Below are 11,470 nucleotides of genomic sequence, written 5' to 3' on the forward strand. Positions count from 1 at the left end.
TAAAGGGTTGTCGGGCTCATTTGTAATCATCAAGTAAATAATACAAAGAGACTTTTATTTCTTAAATATTCTGATTTCCTCATTCTATTCCGTAATAGCAAGGCGTTAATCACCTTCCAAGGACTAGGACATCCATCACATAGTCCAAATTAGATGCTGAATCATCTAAGTAAGAGTTCAAAAACATTTTCATGAAGATATGAAAAATCATATATAAAACCAACAAATCTTGACATACCCCAGCCTAAGTGAATCTCACATAACACTTAGCACTAACCAAGCCAATGTATATGCCATGATCATGGATGCATCAAAAATCAATCTGAATTAAAATTGACATACCTTTGGTCATTGTCAGATAGGTTTCTTCGTCATCTCTTGCCAAGCCAGGGAAGACCTCTTCGTTCTCTCTTGCTAGGCAATAGACTCGTTCGGTACGAGGTCCTGGCGTCATGTTTATTTTCCCGGGCTGATCCATCTTTTGTCTTTTTGGACATTCACTAGTGTAGTGACCGGGTTGATTGCACGAGTAGCATGTGATCCCCATTCGATTCCCAATCAGATGTGCCTCTTTATTCTTAGGGCAGTCATTCTCTTTATGTCCTTTTCTGCCGCATGAAAAACACGTGATATACCCTTGAGAACAATTTCTTCCTGGGTGTTCTTTATTGCATCGAGGACACGGTTTACTATCTTTGAAATTTTTCCCCCCTGACTTATGCTCTGTGCCTTTCGAATCTCTTTTCTTTTCATCAGATCTTATCAGTCCTACACGTAATAGGTTCATCTCGATGGTCAGAGCCCTGTTCAGCGCCTCATTGTAAGTGCTGATAGTACATGAGCTGAGAGCTTGTTGTAGATCCACCTTTAATCCACCCACAAATTTCTGTGCCTTCTGCCTCACGTCAGTTTTGTACATAGGCACGTATCTGATCAGTTGGGAAAATTTGACATCGTACTAGGATACTAACATTTCTTCCATCTGCCTTAATTTCATAAACTCCCAAGTCTTTTCTTCCTTCTAACTTTGGGGAAAGTACTTAGCATTGAAAACTTTTTTGAATGCTTCCCAGGTTATCGGCTGATCTTGTCTCGGCTTTGGATCCTGCGCTGCTTGCCTGGGTGTCCTTTGCAGGGCCTTCTTAATCGATTGCCACCATCTTCCAGCTTCTTCTTTTAGCATGAATGTGGCATAGTTGACCTTCTCCTCATCACTACATTGCAGATGCTGGAGCAGCTTCTCGGTTTGCTCCATCCAGTACTCAGCTGCACTAGGGTCATCTCTCCCTTTTCCTCTAAATACCGGGGGTCTTTGCCGGCGATACTAATCCAGCACATGGGGGGTGCGCCTTGGCATCTCGTTTCCTGCTACGCAAGTCAGCATATTCTCTAGAATCCTTTCCACTTGGTCAAGTCCACTCTTACTAGGACTTGATCGCTCTTCTTGTCGTCCATCGCTCGCGACACGATTCGTCGAACGACTACGGTGATTACTCGTAGCGGAATTCGTAGAGCAACTACGGCGACTGCTCCTGGCATGACTCACGGAGCAACCCCAATGATTGCTACCACCATTTTCCTCATCTCGTTCATTCAGATCCGTGATTCTTCGAGTTTTCACCATTTGAAAAAGGAAAACACCAACACTTTCTTAGAGGTAACCTCAATCATCAGAATCCTTAGACTCTATTTTCAATAACACTAACCGAACCATCCTAGGTTTCTCATTTCCCTAGGATCCATGGTAAATACCAAATCATTCTAATTCTCGAACCTCAATGATTTATATTACCTATTTACAAACCTAACTTGATAGCTAGATTACGTCAAATCAAACTAATCATTACTGACACGGTCATTCTCAATTTTCACTAGTACCCCTAAGTCTCCAATCGGGACTTTTGCTAGTTTGTTTTTATACCAACTGTAATGCCCCGTCTTACTAGAACGCGCATTACCTCGAGATTTCGGGAATTTTTTTTTTTTCAACATCATACACACGACATAAGTTCCTCGATATACATACCCTCATCATAATCATTTCTCGACAATCCCGATTATACATTCTTAGCATATCAAAATTTAAAAATTAACAGACTAAGACAGGTATTAACAATCACATCAGCAAAAGCAAGGATTGAAACCTCAATGATATAATCGATAAATTCCTTTCATAGTTAAATAACCAGATCGATGTTTCACATGAAAATATCAAAATATTACATAACCTCTGAACATCATAATCATAGACAAAGACCTACGGAAACTAAACATAATAGCTACATCTCGACGACATCCTTTCCCTTGGCGTCACTGCTTTCACCTAGAACATTTGAATATTCTAGGGACATAGTACAAATTAGATGTTGAATCATCTAAGTGAGAGTTCAAAAACATTTTCATGAAGATATGCAAAATCATATATAAAACTGACAAATCCTGACATGCCCCAGCTTAAGAGAATCCCACATAACACTTAGCACTAACAAGGGAAAATGCAATCTCTCTAAAGGTGACATGACCACATCGACCTATTGGCAAAGAGAATCCTATTTAAGAGGGACAACATCGACATATGAACCCGAGAATCACCCCATTATCATTGTTAAGCATTACGCTCCTACTCAAAAGCATTCTAAAACCCAACGCAATCCTAGCCCCAAGAGTATCACATCAGCATTATCCCCAGAATCAACGACACCTCGGTATTAATGCTATTGCTCAAAGGAACCTGGGGTGGTGTCCACTCTCAACTCCGCCACTTGAGCGAACAACCGGGGTGGTGTCCACTCTCAGCCCCGCCACTTGAGTACCATAGGGTGTAGTCCGTCTCAGCCCCGTTTCAAGTGGGTCACATAGCATTAATCCTCGGCACGCATCCCGAGTGCTGTCACTCAAGGGCCACGTCACAAGTTAACAACCCGTCTCACATGGACAACACATAACATGCCAATGTTGAAAATCATAACGTGCATAACATAAAATCAACATTTCAATGTGTGCAATTTATCATACGAAATTCAATGCATGTGTAAATAATCGTTTGGACGAACCATCGCACGAAACCAACCGCTCACGATAAATCAAAAGTGATCAAAAGTAACAAGAATATACACAAGAATTGGATTGAACAACTCACAGTAAACCATTCACATGCCACAAACAAGTTTTTTTTGATAGAACCACCACCTTGGGGCTAAGTTCAAGATTCCTCAAAATGCGTGCCCAACCTTGATTCTCGTGTCAAGCGCTCTATAGTTCAACTTCCAGCCTCAACGATACCCTAGATATCATATGTATTCAAAGGAAAATCAATATCTATTTTCTCAATTTTCTCATAAATTTTCTCTAATTTCTTCCGATTTTTCTCTCGATAATTTCAAGTAAATATCTCTTCATGCATTTTTTCAAATTTTTCTCAAAAAAAATTCATAAAACAATATTTATAAGCCTCTAGAATTTTCTAGAAATTTTTCAGATTTTTCTCCTATTTTCTCCAATTTCCATAATTACTTTTCCTTGAAAAAATTTATTTCTCCTTGATTTCCTTCGAATATCCTCCATGAAAAATAACCAAAACTCATAAAATAAATTCCTTATCCTTCTGGAAGTTTCTCATAATTTTATAAAAATTTCTCATATTTATTTTCCATTTACATTTCCTTTCAAAAATCCAAATAATTATCTCCTCAAGAAATTTCCAAGATAAAAATTCATCAAAATAAACTATTCATTTTTCTTAAATTTCTAGATATTTTTTCAGAATTTTATTTCCTTTAATTCTATTTTTTCTAGAATTTTCTATATTTTCAGCATTTAAAAAAAAAATTACCTCCGATCATCTTTTCAGGCGACGGCACACAGAAAAATCGAACCAACAACACCAGACTGCTCCTCTCCCTTAGTCGATTCCAATGGTACTCTTCTTTGTTTGAAAACACCACCGAAAGCCCTTCGACAGTCCGCCCAAGCCGTCTGCCACCGAACTCCGGCAAACCAAATTAACCTCTGATTCGAACTCCGATTGACACGAAAATTTTCAGACTAGTTGCCCATAGCCTCGCGACCAAAGCCCCTTATTAGATCCTTCAATCGATCACTCTAAAACCCGATTTAAACACTCACACAATATGTATATATATATAGGCGGCAGAATATATATATATATGCGAAAACACCTCCTATACTACTCCAAAAACTCTCAAATTTTCCAGAATTGCTTCTCACAACCCGGGGAACAAAAGCCCCTTATCCCCGACCTCTAATTCGCTCCTAAATGTGAGAAATCCGAAGTAAAATCTTTGATGCAAACCCTCGACCAAAACTCAGCTATTTATAGCGAAATCCGAGCCTCTCTCAACCAATCACAAGGGGTAACGTGAGCTAGAGACCACCCCCACGTCCATGTCAGGCTCGCTCATGCCCTGCTTGCTGATTTGACGGACGGTGGCATCTATGGCAACCACACCTCTCGCTGCAATTCTGGTTTTTTTTTTAACATCATAAACTATAATATCTTTTATTAAAAACAACTATAATCTAATATACCTTTCTTTTAAACATCTAAATTCCTAGGCGTTCCCTACCAGCAATTTAGTTTTCAGCCCGAACTGAAGCTGTATCAAAAATTAACTCCAATCCAATTTCTTTTGATACTAAAAATCCTATCTTGGGATGCTTAGCAATAACATACAATTTTTCTTTGAAATCTCAGCCTTAGGACATTTCCTACAGCTGATTCGACGATTTATTTTACTATCAAACCCACTTTTCGGTATCCCAAGCTCCTCGAAATTACGTGGCAACCTTATGCAAATACAAGATATTACATATATCTTTTTAGATCAAATATGTATAAGAGAGTTAAGTGTTGAATTCATTCATTCTTTCAAACTCTTTGTTGGAGAACTGGATACAGATCCAAGTCTAGGATTCGAGTCGGGTCGCCCATAAAGGGTTTTGGATTCAAATAACAATGGATTCAGCGATAATAAATGGTTTTGGATTCAAATAACAATGGATCCGGCGATAACTGTAGAAAACTGCCCACTCCCTCCATATGTGAAAAAAATAGAAAATGACAGTTTTTCTCATAAACTGCATATAAAATAGTTTTCTCTCACAATTGTAAAAAATGAACGTTAGAGTTGGTTACAAAAGAGTTTTTTCTCAGATTTCCCCTAAAGGTTTTTAGGCTTAGGTTATGACTCAAGAGTGATTTCCATTTTGTGAATTCACATGTGACTAGTGATACAACTATTGTGATTAAACTTCCGTTGTGCAAGTAACAGGTAACTATTATGATTAAACTTCCACTGTACAAGTAATAGGTATGTTATTGTTGTTATGATTCTTGTTTCTTTTTTCCATCACTCTTTTTTGTCGAAGAGAAAAGTGATATCTTTATATTATTTTATATTTTTATCTTGAGAAATCCTTGCACACATTTTGTGTAAACTTGTAAGAGGTTATACTTGCGTCTTTGAAAAGCAATGTCTTGGTAAAAAAGCCTTATGTAAAATGTTACTGCTTAGCCTGTGAAAAGTAAAGGTTCCTACTCAGCCTGCAAAAGTGAAGATTCCTACTTAACCTATAAAAGTGGAGATTACTACTTAGCCTGTAAAAGTTGGGATTCCTATTTAGCCTGTAAAAGTGGAGGTTTTAGTTGAGTTTGTAAAAACTGTGTATGGGTTATAGTTAAACCCTAAAAGTTAATATATTTAGTGGATGCTTTTAAAATCCATGGTGAGGAGTTAAGGTAGTGGACTATGTAGCTAGCCGAAGAACTCTAAAATTATTGCATTCATGTTGTCTTCTTCTTGTTATTTAGGCTGCGTACTTTTTGCTGTTTTCAAGTCATTTTTAGTTTTCGATTTTCTAAAATAATGAAAAAGGTGTTCTCTTTGTTATTTTCAAAAATGCATTTTTGAAAACAAAAAAAAAATAAAGAAAACTCAAAACAACAAAAAGTTATTTTGAGTGTTTTCATCCAAAACAAACTCTAAACTTAAAACACATTTATTTATTTATTCATATTTTATTATTGTAATGGGAAAAAATATTATAAAATCATTAACTTTAAAATGTATATATTTTTTAATATTATATTAACATTAAATATTTCTAATTTACTGAATAATCAAATTTATTGAATAAAATATCATTAAAAAATTATTTTCAAAATTTCAAAGAGAACACATTTTTTAATTTTATATTTTGAAAAATAGTTTTTCAAAATGATAAAGAGAACGCGTTTTTAATTTTCTAAAAATAGACTACCAAAACAGAAAACTGAAAATTGAAAAGTAAAAAGAACGCAACCTTATATTTTGACATCTTTATTCTTTATCTACTATGCATATGTTTTTCATTCATAAATACAACTTAATGCATAATTTTTTTAACTGCTATTAAAATATTTTCTTAATTGGAATCATCTTAAAAGACATATACTTTTGCATCTTCATAACTATTTTATAAACTTCTCATGTATATCTCTCATTTCCTATTCATAACACATTAATCTTAATTTGTACTGTGTATTTACATGAAATTTCCATTAGCAAACTTCTTTGTTCTAGTTTTTATTATTTTCATAAAAAGCTTTTCAAACATTGTTTTCAATTGCATATACAAAAGTTTTCAATTGCACATGTAAACTCTTAATGCATACATGCATTTACTTTGCGTATTTTGAGCTAATTTCTATCAATACAAAATGTTTTCAAAATCCTTTATTATTTAAGTTTATGCATACATCCTCGAATTAATATTTTCATATACAAATTTATAATTTGTCTAAAGTCTTCTCAAGATTAATTATCGTGAAAAATCCTATATTCTGCACATGCATTTACTTTATCTGTTGTTGCACCTGTTTTTTAGTTTCAGATAATTACTTTCTTCAAATAACTTTACTGCATCATATATTCTTAAGATATTTTTATCATAATTTGTAAAAGTCGTCAAAACATCCAATTCACCTCTCTTAGATAATCTTTCTGACATTTAAATCAACATTTTGATATGTTCTTGTACATAATAAAATGACAATTTATCTTCATTCATGACTCTCCAATTTAGTATAAATGAGTCCGTAGACTTCTTATTGGAGATCTCATTCTTAACGTAATAAAGATATGATGACGAAATTATTTAGCATAAGAAATCTTAAATTCTTCCTAGTTATTTAATTCTTTAAATGGAGATTTTAATTAAGCAAGTACGAACTATCATATAAGTTTATTACTTTGATCAGTATGAAATACTAATGATAAATATTATTGAGTCACATGTCATAAAACCTGAGATACTTATAGTAAATGTGTGTGTGGTTGTTGGTTGAACGACGCACCGAACGTGACGTTAATATCAAATCACATGACTAAGAGGATTAATAATTTGTTATTAGTTGTGATTGTATAATCAATCCTCTAACTTGAAGTAACACAATTTTCTTGTGTATTGGTGTCCGAAATTAGCTGGTGATGCGGACTCATTTAATTATGAGGTGGGAATGTTTACTGTATGGTCTCATTCAACTAGGTATGGAGGCAGTTAACAGAGAAGAACATTCAATTCAAGTCTTCATATAGGACAAATGCTAACACAAAAATTTAATCTTTGATATGTTTTGTGAAACTTTACGTATTTTATTATTGAGTGATGCTCGTGAGAGAAAAAAAAAAAAAAAAAACTTCTTTGAATGTAAAGTTGACAGAGTAATGAAATAATTGGGGCATTTTGTTTGGGTTAGATCCACTTGCTAGCCATCCAATGAAAGTAGATGTTAGCATGTGAGCCCAACCACTAAACAACAAACAACAAACATTGGCTTAAAAAACCCAACATAGTCCTCCTTCCCTTGTCTTTTGGTCCATTCTTGTCGGATTATTAATACTAATTCCATTAAATAAGAGTTGATTTAACCCAGAAGCTATGGCTTATGGATCATCCAAACTGTATAAAGAGAATGTGTTTGTGACTCTTTAATATTTATTATTCATTACATTAATTAAGAAATGACCACTAAATGCACCTTTCTGATTCTGCTTTGGATTAAAGTAAAACAGCAGCCATTAATTTGTTTTTTTTTTTAACCTCAAAACCACTTCATTCGACCTTTAACTTTTATTATGCTAGTGGTTTCAAGATTCATACTTTAATCGTAAATGGAGTTTAAGATGTAACTAAGAAGATCTTAATTAGGGTGTGCGATTGATTATAATTGAATTAAATTGACTGAAAATTATTAATCGAATCGAATTGAATCGAACTGAGGTATATAACCTAACCGAATCGACTGATTCGTCTAAACTAACTAAAATAACTGAAATGTTATAACAAAATCGAAAATCAAACCAAAATTCTTGTTAAAAAATCGAACTGAACCAAACTTAATAAAATGGGTTAGGTTGTTGGTTCGATTTGATTTTTCAATTAATAATATCAAAAAAATTGAATTGAATAACTGAGATTTTTGGGAGAAATAATCAAACCGAATTAAAGTTAATAACTGAACCAAATTAAATAACTGAAAATCTTGAGAGAAATAACCAAACCAAATCTCTATCGGTAAAAAATCGAATCGAATCGATTGACCCCATGGGAAGGGAGAGGAGAAGCGACGATGGCGAGGCCATGGAAAGGGATATTCAAGAGTAATGAATGATCAAATATTCAATCTAAAATTTCTTTGGTTAGCCATATTTTTAGGGTTTCCTTTTCATCTAAAAAAAATACAAAATAATCTATAATCGCTGTCTTTTTTTTTTTAGATTGCGCGTCATCACTCGCGCCCCCGTTGCTTGGCCCCGCGATTCTAGTAGGAGAGGTAAATTAGGAAATCTAGCAGCAAGTTTTGACCCCTAGCACAACTGCAAATGTGAGGGCGACAAGTATTTTTTATTTTTAGAATCACTCCTTATTTACTGAATTATCTCATGACCAGAATTCGAACACGAGATCCGAGAACCCAAAAAATAACACCCTAACAAATTCGTCTTTTACCAATTAATCTATGCCTTAAGGGCAACCACTCCTATTTGGGGTCATGTTCCCCACATTGGCTTGGCTAGTGTGGCTACCAAGCAATAAAATGTTTTGGGCATGTCCATCCATCCATCCATCATTTGGTTATTATTTTTATAGTGCATGATTTATGGGATATCGCATTTACCTAAATTTAGTTAAACATTCAAAAATTAATGATTAAATTTTTTTTATCATAAAATAAATAAATAAATTTTAATTTTACACGTCAATCTAAATACATAAAAGACATGTCGAGTTTTAAAATACAAAAATATTCTCTTGTCTATATCGAATTTGTCCAACGTACACATACAAGAGGGGCGTGTAGGGGGGTCAGGCCTACACCTTTCCTCTAAATTTTTTATTATAAATTAAATAAATAAATAAATAAATTTTAATTTTACATGTCAATTTAAATATATAAAAAATATGTCAGTTTTAAAATATATAAATGTTCTTCTCTCCGCATCAGGTTTGTTCCATGATATAGGGGTTTGTTTGATTTTGTTGAGCAAAATAATAATTTTATTTAAAATATAAATTATATAAAAATAAGAAATAATTACGTGTATCTTATATAAAAGTGCGAAAAGTAAGGAAAAGTCATTTTCAATATTCAACATCAACACGGCTTTCTATAAATAGAAAAAGCATTTAACATATTTCAAAACTTTGACTAACTATTTTAATTATTCAAAAGTTTGTAATAAATTAACACTTGTCATTAAATTTAGAGTAAATTATAATAATTTATATTAATTGTAAAAACTATTCCTCGTATATTTAAAAATAACAATAATCTACTGTGCCAATAAAAAAAGGGGTTAAAATAATTAATTTATGCTTACATTCTCTATTATTTTTCCCTTTAATATGCAAAATTGGGTAAAAAATGAACAAAGGGAGAAGATGATAAAAAGAGGGTTTGGAGATAGGTAATTTGCTAGTGATTTTTGAAAAACCTCATCGCCGCAAATAAAAAGAGAGAAATATAATAAATTTTAAAATGTTAGCGAAAATTTTGATTATTTTAAAATATTTAACTAAAATTAACTAATAAAAGAAGAGGGCTCTCAACATAGTTTGCACGATAAAGATACTAATTATATTTTTTTAAACATAAGAGGCATCGCTTATATTTATCCTAAATAAGTATTACGTGTAATTTTTTCATAAATTTATGTTACATAGGGTATTATGATTTTTTATTTTATTTTTTTTAGTAGTGAGATGCTATGAGATTTTACATACAAAAATTTCTTGATGTGTTATGTTTTGGTACGAGCATTTTTTGATAAAGTTAAATGGGCTCGGCTCAAACTAGAAGGCCAAACCAAACTATTGAAATCAACGGGCCCAAAACAGATTGCAAATCGGGCTCACAGCAATGCCTTCTAGCTCGCCGGCATATCCAAGCGAGCTCCCAACGAGGCTTATAGTTCGCTGACCAAAATCTTTCAGCTCGCAATTGCAAAATAATCGAAGGCGATATTCACCCACCTTATCAAAAAAACAAACCACATTCTTAAAAACATGGTATTCGTTTGTGATTGTGCGGAGTTGATAAGGACATATTATCTCTATAATATTATTCTTCTATATTTAGGAGTTATTCGAATTATAACCACCTCATTCTATAAATAAGGATTAATAGCCATTTTATAAGAGGCAAATGATAATATATTGTGACTTTGTGACAATAACTAGAGAACGGTCGCGAAGTAAGAATCGTTCTGGCTGAATCACGTAAAAATCATCTCGTGTGCTTTCTCTTTCTCTCTTTTGTATTTATTTTCTCAGTGCGGGTGAAATAAATCAGTCAACCAATTTTTACCGTCAACATGTTTCATGAAAAATACATCAATAAGGGTGAGTAAGTGGTCTAAATTGAAGACTGCAGACTAAACTGGTCTACTATTGTGCAATAGTAAATTGATATTTTTTTTCTTATTTAATGTGAATTTAAATATATATATATATATATATATATTAAACACTAATATCTACATTGATTCAAACAAAAACATTGTAGATTCAAGAAACCTATCGTAAGATTAAAAATTTGACATTAGTTTGTCTAGAAGTTAGGTAACCACCACTAAATTTTTTAAAACACCAACAATGCCCCCCATATTGCCTCACATGTGGGAACTATCTTTTGTTAATTTTTTTTTTCTCTCTCCATAGCAAATATTTTATTCTCATCTTTTTCTCTTTCGTTTTAGTCAAGATGGTTGAATTGATATGAGAATCAAACACTTTCTTTATTATTTATCTCATCTTTAAAAAATAAGAGAAGCAATGATAAATTCACGTGTGAGCACTATTAATTTTTCTTTCTCTGTGCTCTCTCTTCATGATAAATATTTCATTTTATATATTTTTTTTAAATCAAGGACGATTGAATTGATTTGTAGATCAATTTTTTTTTTATTAT

This window comes from Diospyros lotus, chromosome 11 (genome assembly GCF_014633365.1).
Source record: "Diospyros lotus cultivar Yz01 chromosome 11, ASM1463336v1, whole genome shotgun sequence".
Classification (NCBI taxonomy): domain Eukaryota; kingdom Viridiplantae; phylum Streptophyta; class Magnoliopsida; order Ericales; family Ebenaceae; genus Diospyros; species Diospyros lotus.